Raw genomic sequence first — 10,079 nt, 5'->3', positions numbered from 1 at the left:
GGAGCTATGTGTGTTCACTCACTGTTACCGCCGGACAGTTGCAGTTTCGACCCAGGATCTATAGGGCGTTATAAAACTCGTCCAGCGATTCCCCCGGAAATTGCCGTCGTGTGGCGAGCTGGTAGCGAGCAAAAACCTGGTTGGCGGGCCGGATGTAGATATCCTTCAGCGCGGCGATGGCACCGGTGAAACCGTCCTTGTCCTCGATAAGGGAGTAGACGTCAGGACTCACCCTGGAATAGAGGACCTGCATCTTTTGTTCGTCTGTCGGTGTGCCGGGGGCCGTTCGGAGGTAGCCCTCAAAGCATGCCATCCAGTGCTTGAAGATAGAGGCCGAGTTAGCTGCTTAACCCTTAGATGCGTAGGCACTCCGGGGTGATTCGGAGCTCCATGTTCCCACGTCGTTTTCTTCAATTTAAGTTCTGCTTATTAAATTGTAGCACCGTCAATATGACGCGAGGCAGGTTGAGGTAATGTCAATTGAAGGCTTTATTAAGCAGAACTTTATCCCCAGCAGCGTGGTTACAGAATGCAGCTGCTGAGGGAAAATGGAGGGAAAACTGGGTTCTTATACCGGCATTTCTGGGTGGAGTCCAGTAGGTGGCAGATCCTATCAGGACCTGGCATCCCTCCACCAATAGCCTGTCGACACGTGGTGTACCGTATTACCCCTAATACATACCACCACAATAGTATGCCAACTTTGATCACTCAGCTGCACAAGGGAAACACGCGTCATTTAAAAGGTCAGCCATATGAAAACTTTAATAAAATATATATATATTTTTAAAAGGAAAGCCATTCACCTTATCTTGCAGACGAGGTGCTTTTTTAAAAAAAATATTTTTATTCTCCTTTTTCACATTTTCTCCCACATTTACACCCATCAACAATAAACAATAATCAGCAAGATATGTCAATCCCCATAATAACAACGATCCCATCCTCCCACCAACCCCCAAACATCAGCCCCATGTTCACATAAACAAATGACAAAAAGGAATCAGGGATTACCCGTAGTCACCCTTAATTTACACAGCCCCCCCTCCCCCCCCACCCCACCCCCCCAACTAATGTTCGATGTTATCCAGTTCTTGAAAGTGCATAATAAGTCGTGCCCATGACTTGTAGAACCCCTCCGAGCTTCCCCTCAGTTCGAACTTAACCTTCTCAAGGGTCAAGTATTCCAACAGGTCCCCCCGCCACGCCAGGGCACTGGGTGGAGAGGCTGCTCTCCATCCCAGCAGGATCCGCCTTCGGGCGATCAACGAGGCGAAGGCTATGATATCTGCCTCCGCTCCCGTTTCCAGGGCGAGGTGCTTTTCACTTCCCTTTGCTCATGCAATGTCTTTGGAGGTACTGTGGAGGGTTCGAGTGACTTGGTGAATTTTAGAGGCAGTTTTGCTGCATCTTGACATGGAGTTTAGGAGGGTTTTCTGCCCTGTAAACACAAAGCCTGCTGGAGTCACAGGGTTATATTTGCAGTTTTATAAAAAATCATTCATGGGATGCGGGAGTCGCTGGCTGGGCCTGCATTTATTACCCATCCCTAATTGCCTTGAATTGAGTAGCTTGTAGGGCCATTTCAGATGACACTTAAGAGTCAAACACATAGCTGTGGATCTGGAGTCACATGGAGGCCCAGCCAGATAAAGATAGCAAATTTCCTTTCCTAAAGTACATTAGTAAATCAGGTAGGCTTTTACGATGATTGGCAACGATTTCATAGATTACACAGAGAGAAAAAATGTACATCTCTCAGCCCTACCCACCAAATGCATTATAATTCTGAGAGAGATGAATTATTTTTAAAAAGGTATGAATTTCCAAGCATCCAACAGAAACATTTCATACAAAATTTCACATTTTAAGTCATATACTGTAACAAACAAACTAAACAATTGTTCATAGACAATTAATACACTAAAGTACAGAAAGATACTTTTTTCCCATTAGCTAATTAAAAAGAAACAAAAACCCCTTGCCATGTTTATACATTCTGTCAGGCTCTCCGTAGACGTGGAGATTCAAGTCCCAACACTTCCTCACTTTTCCAACAGGCTGTTCTCCCTGCCACATCAGGGCTTATCTTCTAGTGCCCTTTTTAAATTTCTTCATTCGGTTTTCCAATATTTCCAGCAGCAAAGCACGCCTCTGGTGACACCTTAGTTCTTAAATCTCCAAAATTCCGCCTCATTGAACAGAGAATCATTTCCAACCAGCATTCTGCTTGGGGCTAATACAACCCCTCTGCTTATCACAACAGTATAATTTGCTCTTTCCAATGTCTCTAGTTTGAGGGTCTGTGCAGAGTGACCAGCTATCTGTGTTTTTTGGCAAGATGTGAAGGCTAGCACTCGAGTTTCAATTGGTTCAGCCAGGACCTCTGCCCCCATGACAACAAAATTACATGGGTCTCAAAGTTCAATATGAACACAATCCCCCATTCCAGGGCAATCTGTTTTACCATTATTACGATTCCTGACCAGACCCCAACTGGCTATGGCACTAGACCGAAACCCCAGTATTTTAGTGTATTTGTTAAACTGTGCAGAAAGAATGATTAACTCCAGGAGTGATTGCATGAAGAAATCGGGCTTTGGTATTTTTAAACCAAAACTTTATAATTTGAATACAATAGTAAACGTTTTAGCTTCATATCCGAAAAGAACAGCTTACAATTATCCCTTAACGCTATTACTCAATTCCCCATTAAACAACAAGAAAATAAACATACAGCTCTCAATCTATCTTAAAATTAGCATGGCATGGAGTAATACTTGCTTTATAAAACAGATTTGGCTCCTGTGAGACCCTTTCAGGATCTGGCTGAATATTTTCAAAAAGCTGGTTCACCTGGCAAGTTTCAAGTTCTTCCTGGTCCCCAGATAAGACTGCTCTGCTTTACAGATTATTACTCTTTTATTACTATGCTGCTGTGAGAGAATTGTGGACTCACGGTCTATCATGCTCCAGTGAAGAACAAAGAAACTATGACAGTCCAAGCCCAAATGAACAACACAGCGACTATGACGGTCCACCCACATTGTCTGAGCCACAAGGAGAAGACTCTGACAGTATACCCAGCCCAAGTGAACAACAAGAAGCTACTGAGGCTCTAACCACTGTATGTGAGACGAGTGACAACAGCATCCCACTTCCCATACAAGATGTGCAATGTGACGGACCTCAGCTAGTGTGTACAGAGGCACTCGACAATCACTGTGAGACCACTGGTGACTCCGGTGACACCACGTTACTTCCAACCTCATTCGCTCAAACCTCTCCATGAGTCAATACATCCCTGCATGTTCCGACTCCAGACGTGGAGCTTGAAGCAATCTCAGCTGACTCCAGTGAACCTGCTAAGACTCTGGACGGGGAGCATCAACAAACCAACACTGACTCAGGTGAAACAGGCCAGACTCCAGGTGGAGAGCAACCAAACGCCAACTCTGATTCACGTAAGCCGGACTTTACTCCAGACAGGGAGTGCCGCAAACTCAGTGACGGCACGCTCAGGGTGACGACGACGACAGGAGATGGATCATTTGACAATTACACTGGGTCAGTAATAACAAGTAGTGGCTACAGTCCAAGAGGAATACACCAATATTCACCACGGCTATATCCTTTCAAGCCATACCCACACATTCTTTCCACACCAGCAGTGCAGTTAATGACAGCTCACGCTGGACAAACCCAGTATTCAAGCCTGCAGCAGCCAGCAGTCTATGCAGCATATTCTCAAACAGGCCAGCACTGCGGATTGCCCACTAATGGAATCAAGACCGAAGGATGACTACCACAAGCACAATCTGCACTGCAGACTGGATGCCTTAGTTACAGCCCAGGATTTGCTGCACCCCAGCCTGGCCAAATGGCATATTCCTATCAGATGCAAGGTTCTAGTTTCACACCATCACCCGGTATTTATGCGAGCTGCAATTCTGTTTCCAATTCGACAAGCTTCAACAGTTCTCATCAGGATTACCCTTCCTGCACATCATTTGGCCAAAACCAGTATGCACAGTATTATCCAACTTCCACATATGGCACATAGATGACCTCGAATGATACTGTTGACGTCAACAACTTATCAGCTACAAGATGCCATCCAACATCACCATCACAAACTTCGAAAAAAAGAGACTCCAAATCAGACAGCGAAGTGATTTGACCACTTCTTGGTTCCTGATACACAGGGACACCGATGGCGTTCACAAAGACATGCCACCATCAAACTCACCACCCCATCAAGAGAGACATTTGACCATGATGATTGAAGGGTTTTGGACTCGCACATTTGATTTGGACTTATTGTTTAATCACTGTTCTCATGACTTGTACATACCATAACCTATCTACCTGTTTTTTGTTCAATTTTTTTAAAGTGTACAGAAAATATGTAACATGTAAAAAAGGGGGGATGTGGTGATATGCATCACTGTAAAGACACAAGTGGTTAATGTAAATACATGTAGAATAGCTAGACACTAGAGGGTGCACCAGAGACATGACACAAAGACACTCAACCAGTAGAACAGTTAGATAGGACACGACCAATGGGCATTCACGATACACACAGAAGTGACACGACCACAGGAGGGCATTACACCAACCCATATATAAAGGACACAACACACATGATCTTCCTCTTTCCAGTGGAGACAGTCAGTGAGTAGAGACACAGGGTTGATTCAATATTACACCCACCACGTGGATTGTAGCAGACTGGTTAGTCAGTCTGAGCAGCTATAGAAGGATTAACAGTAGTGGCGAACTCGAGTAATAGAAGTGTAAATAGTTTAATAAACATGTTGAAGTTATCTCCACGTCTGAACCTTCCTTTGTCAAGTGCACCACAAGGAAGCCTCTTATACTACGCTTAGAGCATAACAAGACAGGCCCTGTATGCGGTAACCACAAATTCCCACCAGCCATGCTAGACGCCACTTTTAAGAAGTGGAGACAGGCCGGGAGGGCTAGTGATTAGGGATCCTACTTGGTGAACAGACTTCCAACCCTGGATGAGCTGACGGAAAGACTGGCACTATCAAATGGACAGGAACGCCGACATTTTCAAATCAAAAAGCTTTCTCCGCAAGGAGATAACAAAGCACCCTAGGACCCCAAGAGACACAAAGCTAGAGGAACTGCTGGTGGCAGATGGTTTGCAGCAGGGGAACTATGGGGACATTTACAGACGACTGTTAGAAAGGGCGAGGACACCATAGACGGAGCAAGACTGAAATGGGAGGACGAACTAGGGACGGAGCGATGCACTGAGTAAAGCCAATTCCACCTCCTCCTGCGCAAGGTTCCTTATGCAGTTCAAAATGGTGCACAGAGCGCAGCTAACCAGAACCCAAATGAATGGAGGCGGAGGACAAGTGTGAACGGTGCCAGAGAGGCCCGGCCAACCACAGCCACATGTTCTGGGCCAGTCGCAGACTTGTCAGGTTCTGGACAGCCTTCTTTGAGAGGATTCCAAAGTTGTGGGGGGAGGGTGGACCTGTGCCCGAGAGTGGCAGTCTTCGGCATTTCAGACCAGCCAGAAAGTCATATAATCCTGCTCAGCTGGCAATCAGCAGCACCATCTGCAGCTGCAGACTGGCTTGCTGACCTCTTGGAATTTCTCGATCTGGAGAAGATCAAATACACTATCCGAGGTTGGACAAGGGCTTCCACAAAGTGTGGGGGCCATCATCAGCTTATTCCAAGGCCTGTTTGAGGCCAATAGCGGATAGGAAGGGGGGAGGCCAATGAGGGCAGATAGGACCACAGAGAGCAGATAGGAACAAAGGGGGTGAGGGGGGCAGCAAGGGAGGGACCCATGGAAACATCAGGAGGGGACACGGGAAAAGACAGAGGAGGGAGACGGAGGGCCCTCCCCCTCCTAGCAAAGCCATAGGGGCAACAGTAACAAATCCAAAATGAAAGCATCCACGAAGGAAGAAAGGGCCCAGGATAGAGCCTGAACGACAAACAAAAAAAAAGTGGGGGGGGGGGGAAGAGAGAGAGAGAGAGAGCGAGAGGTGGCAAGGGAGTGGGGGGAGGCTGATGAAAGGCGAACATCTAAATTGTACATACAATTTGCTCACCTATTGTATAGGTTACAGATGTAAACTTTCAAAAAGAATTTAATGTTTGGAGGGTTGCCGGGGTTGATAGCGGAGGATCAAATGGGGTTTGTGAAGGGTCGACAATTGTCAACCAATATTTTTAAAAAAAAATTTGGAGTACCCAATTCATTTTTTCCAATTCAGGGCAATTTAGCGTGGCCAATCCACCAAGCCTGCACATGTTTGGGTTGTGGGGGCGAGACCCATGAAAACACAGGGAGAATGTGTAAACTCCACACGGACAGTGACCCAGAGCCGGGATCGAACCTGGGACCTCAGCATCGTGAGGCAGCAGTGCTAACCCACTGCGCCACCGTGCTGCCCTGATTGTCAACCAATATAAGGAGGTTATTGAATGTAGTGATGATGCCTCCGATTGGTCAGGAACCAGAGGTAATAATTATCATGGACGGGGAGAAAGGGTTCGACCGGGTTGAATGGGAGTATCTTTTCATAGCATTTACAGTGCAGAAGGAGGCCATTCGGCCCATTGAGTCTGCACCGGCTCTTGGAAAGAGCACCCTACCCAAGCCGACACCTCCACCCCATCTCCGTAACCCAGCAACCCCATCTAAACCCAAGGGCAATTTAGCATGGCCAATCGACCTAACCTGCACATCTTCGGACCGTGGGAGGAAACCGGAGCACCCGGAGAAAACCCATGAGGTATTGGGGCCGTTTGGGTTTGGATTAGGCTATTGTATTGTGCCCCCACAGATAGTGTTCGCACTAACACAATCGGTTGAGGGTATTACCATCTGCACAGGGGTACAAAGCAGGAATGTCCACTCTCCCGTTTACTTTTTGAGTTGGCAATAGAGCCGTTGGCGATCACGCTAAGGTCATCGGCGGGGCAGTGGGAATGGGGGTATGTAGCACTGAGTGTCCCCATACACGAACGACTTGTTGCTATATGTGACAGACCAGGGCCGTCCCGCAATTGGCGGGACGGCCCGACGCTGGCCCCAAAAGCACGCAAACCACTCCGGCGTCGGGCAGCCCGGATGTTGCGGAATCCTCCGCACATCCGGGGGCTACGCCGGCGCCAGCGGGTTTGGCGCCGTGCCAACCGGCGGCGAAGGGCTGCCACGTGTTAGCGCGTTTGCAGAACCGCCAGTGTATTCTGGCGCATGTGCAGAACCACCTGCGTGTTTCCTGCGCATGCGCAGGGGGTTCCTTCTCTGCGCCGGCCATGGCGGAGCCTTACAGAGGCCAGCGCGGAGGGAAAGAGTGCCCCCACGGCACAGGCCCGCCCACAGATCAGTGGGCCCACGCGCCACCCTGAGGACTGCGCTAGCCGCCCTCTAAGCCAGGTCTCGCCGGGATGAACCATGTCCATTTCACGCCAGCGGGACTGGCCAAAAACAGGTGGTCGCTCGGCCCATCAGGGCCTGGAGAATTGCCGGGGGGGCCGCTGGCAACAGCCCCCGCCCGAAAACCGGTGCCAGAAAATTCGGCAGCTGGTGTGGGAGCGGGATTCACGCCGCCCCCCGGCGATTCTCTGACCCGGCTGGGGGTCAGAGAATCCCACCCCAGATCTCCAGTATAAGTAGGATTTTGGAGATGCTGAGTAAGTTTGGGTCTTTTTTGGGGTACAGACTAAACATGGGGAAGAGTGAGATGTTCCCCGTGAGCTCCCAGGGACAACGAAGGGGCCTGGAAACATTGCCAGTTTGGCTGGTCATGTTGAGTTTCTGATATCTGGGAATACGGATAGCACATAACTGTGCTCTGCTGTACAAGTTGAATGTGGCCAATCTGATAAGAAGGGGTGAAGGAGGATTTAAAGAGATGGGATGTTCACCCATTATCGCTGGCAGGGCGGATTCAAACCTTGAAAATGACGATCCTTCAGATTTTTAAAATTTTATTTTCCAGAATCTCCCGATTTTCCTACCTAAATCTTTTTTGGGGAGAATTAATAGGATGATTTCAGCTTTTTGTGAGTAGGCAAGATGCCTCAGATCCGGAGAGCTTTTTTGCAGAGGTAGTTGGCTTTGCTGAAGTTTGATGAACTATTATTGGATGGCAAATATCGAGAAGGTTTGGAAATGGGTCGGTTTGGGGGCGGATGGATGAAGCCTCATGTCTGAAGGCACTGGTAATGGCTCCGCTTCCGTTCTCGTGGGCCAAATACTCTACGGGTCCGGTAATTGTAGCCTCGTTAAGAATTTGGAACCAGTTTCAGCAACATTTTAAGCTGGAGGAAATGTCATTGGGCACCGATTTGTGGAAATTCTATTCCAGCAGGTTTGGATTCGACATACAGGGTTTGGGAACAGGAGGAGATGAAATGAAATGAAAATCGCTTATTGTCACAAGTAGGCTTCAAATGAAGTTACTGTGAAAAGCCCCTAGTCGCCACATTCCGGCGCCTGTTCGGGGAGGCTGATATGGGAATTGAACCGTGCTGCTGGCCTGCCTTGGTCTGCTTTCAAAGCCAGCGATTTAGCCTTGTGCTAAACCAGCCCCTCTGAGGTTTAGAGATTTGTTTGTGGAGGGTAGATTTGCAGAGCTGGAGGAACTGGTGGAAAAGGTTCAGCTTTTGAGAGAAACGAGTACTGGAGCTTAAAGGTTAGGAATTTGTGAGGAAGGAGCTGGCCACGCTTCCATGGTTACCACCTCCCACATTGCTGGAAAAGATTGTTTCTGACGATGTGATAGAAGATGGTAAGATCTCCTATATTTATGGGCAGTTGATGGAGAGGGCCTCGTTGGAGATGTCAAGGAGTTGGCCACCATTTTGACACTGGAAAGGATAGGTTCAAGATTCTGTATGAAACCCTGCGCAATTTGGAACTAGACTCCCCCATGCCCTTTGACAGTGTTGAATGTTAAGCATGAGTCCCGATTGATATTTGGAAAGCGATGAGGTTGTAGTGCACGGAGTATAGTGAGCATTTGGTGATATAGTGGGCTAGAGATATTCTATGAAGATGCATTCACTCATGTAACATCATTTAATTTCTTGCATCACTGCTGCTAGATCCTCAGGGTGAAAATCTGGGAATTGACTTCCCTGTCCACCTGCTCCCATTCACTCTTCAGTGTTTGCTTTGAAGGCCTCCTGACTCATTGCAGAAGTATTGCTTCTCTCCCTTCCATCTACTCAACTAGTGTCTCCAGCGCTGCATCAGAAAATCTGAATGCCCAGTCTGCTCTGTTGCGCTAACTCTCAAAGATCTGGTTTTAGCTCAGTTGGCTGGACAGCTAGTTTGTGATGCAGAGCAAAGCCAACAGCATGGGTTCATACTGGTTGAGGTCATTCATGAAAGCCCTGCTTTCTCAACGTTGCCCCTTTCCTGAGGTGTGGTAATATAATCCTCCAGTTTAATCACCACCAGTCAGCTCTCCCCCTCCAAGGGGAAAGTAGCCTATAGTCATCTGGGACAATGATAACTTTACTTATACTTTTTTTTAATGCTAACTCTGTTGTCTCTCCTTGTAGCCACAGACAGTCAGTGTCAGTTTCTGTATGATGAGTTCAGCTTTCCATTAAAAGGCAGGTTGCCTTTAAGTGCGCAGGTTCACTGAAATGCAGGTTGACTCCCTGTTAAGTATGCAGCCATCCAATAATGTGTTGGACAGAGTTTATGTGCTGCCTACCTCAATGGGACTGGGTACAGGGTAATTACAAATAGTGACCTCCCCGCAACGCCCCCCCCCACCCCACCCCACCCCACAACACACACACACCTCCCCTCCACCATCCCCACTGCCCTCCCAAGTGCCCGAAAATGTGAGTAATCAGATTTTTCCATCTGAATGTTTTAGGTACCAGTTGCAGTTCAATAAATCATTGGTTGAAAGAGGGAAGAAGAATTTGCTATTAATTTGGGGAGGGTTACCAGGCTGGATAAATGTAGATTCCCCAGAGATTTGTGGCCCTAATTTACATATAATATTGAAGAACTTTAGGTTTCTACGGAAGGATGAGCTAGAGGAGTTGAATGG

General features: G+C 47.7%; 1 pseudogene; it reads left to right on the top strand.

Annotated features, from left to right (window-relative positions):
• The first annotated feature begins 1,633 nt into the window (after nt 1–1,633).
• Nucleotides 1,634–4,063, top strand: LOC140394539 (protein phosphatase EYA4 pseudogene; annotated as a pseudogene).
• The last annotated feature ends 6,016 nt before the right edge of the window (nt 4,064–10,079 follow it).

This window comes from Scyliorhinus torazame, chromosome 17 (genome assembly GCF_047496885.1).
Source record: "Scyliorhinus torazame isolate Kashiwa2021f chromosome 17, sScyTor2.1, whole genome shotgun sequence".
NCBI classification, from domain to species: Eukaryota; Metazoa; Chordata; class Chondrichthyes; order Carcharhiniformes; family Scyliorhinidae; genus Scyliorhinus; species Scyliorhinus torazame.
The sequence above is the reverse complement of the archived record's forward strand: the minus strand, read 5'-3'. Positions and strand labels throughout refer to the sequence as shown.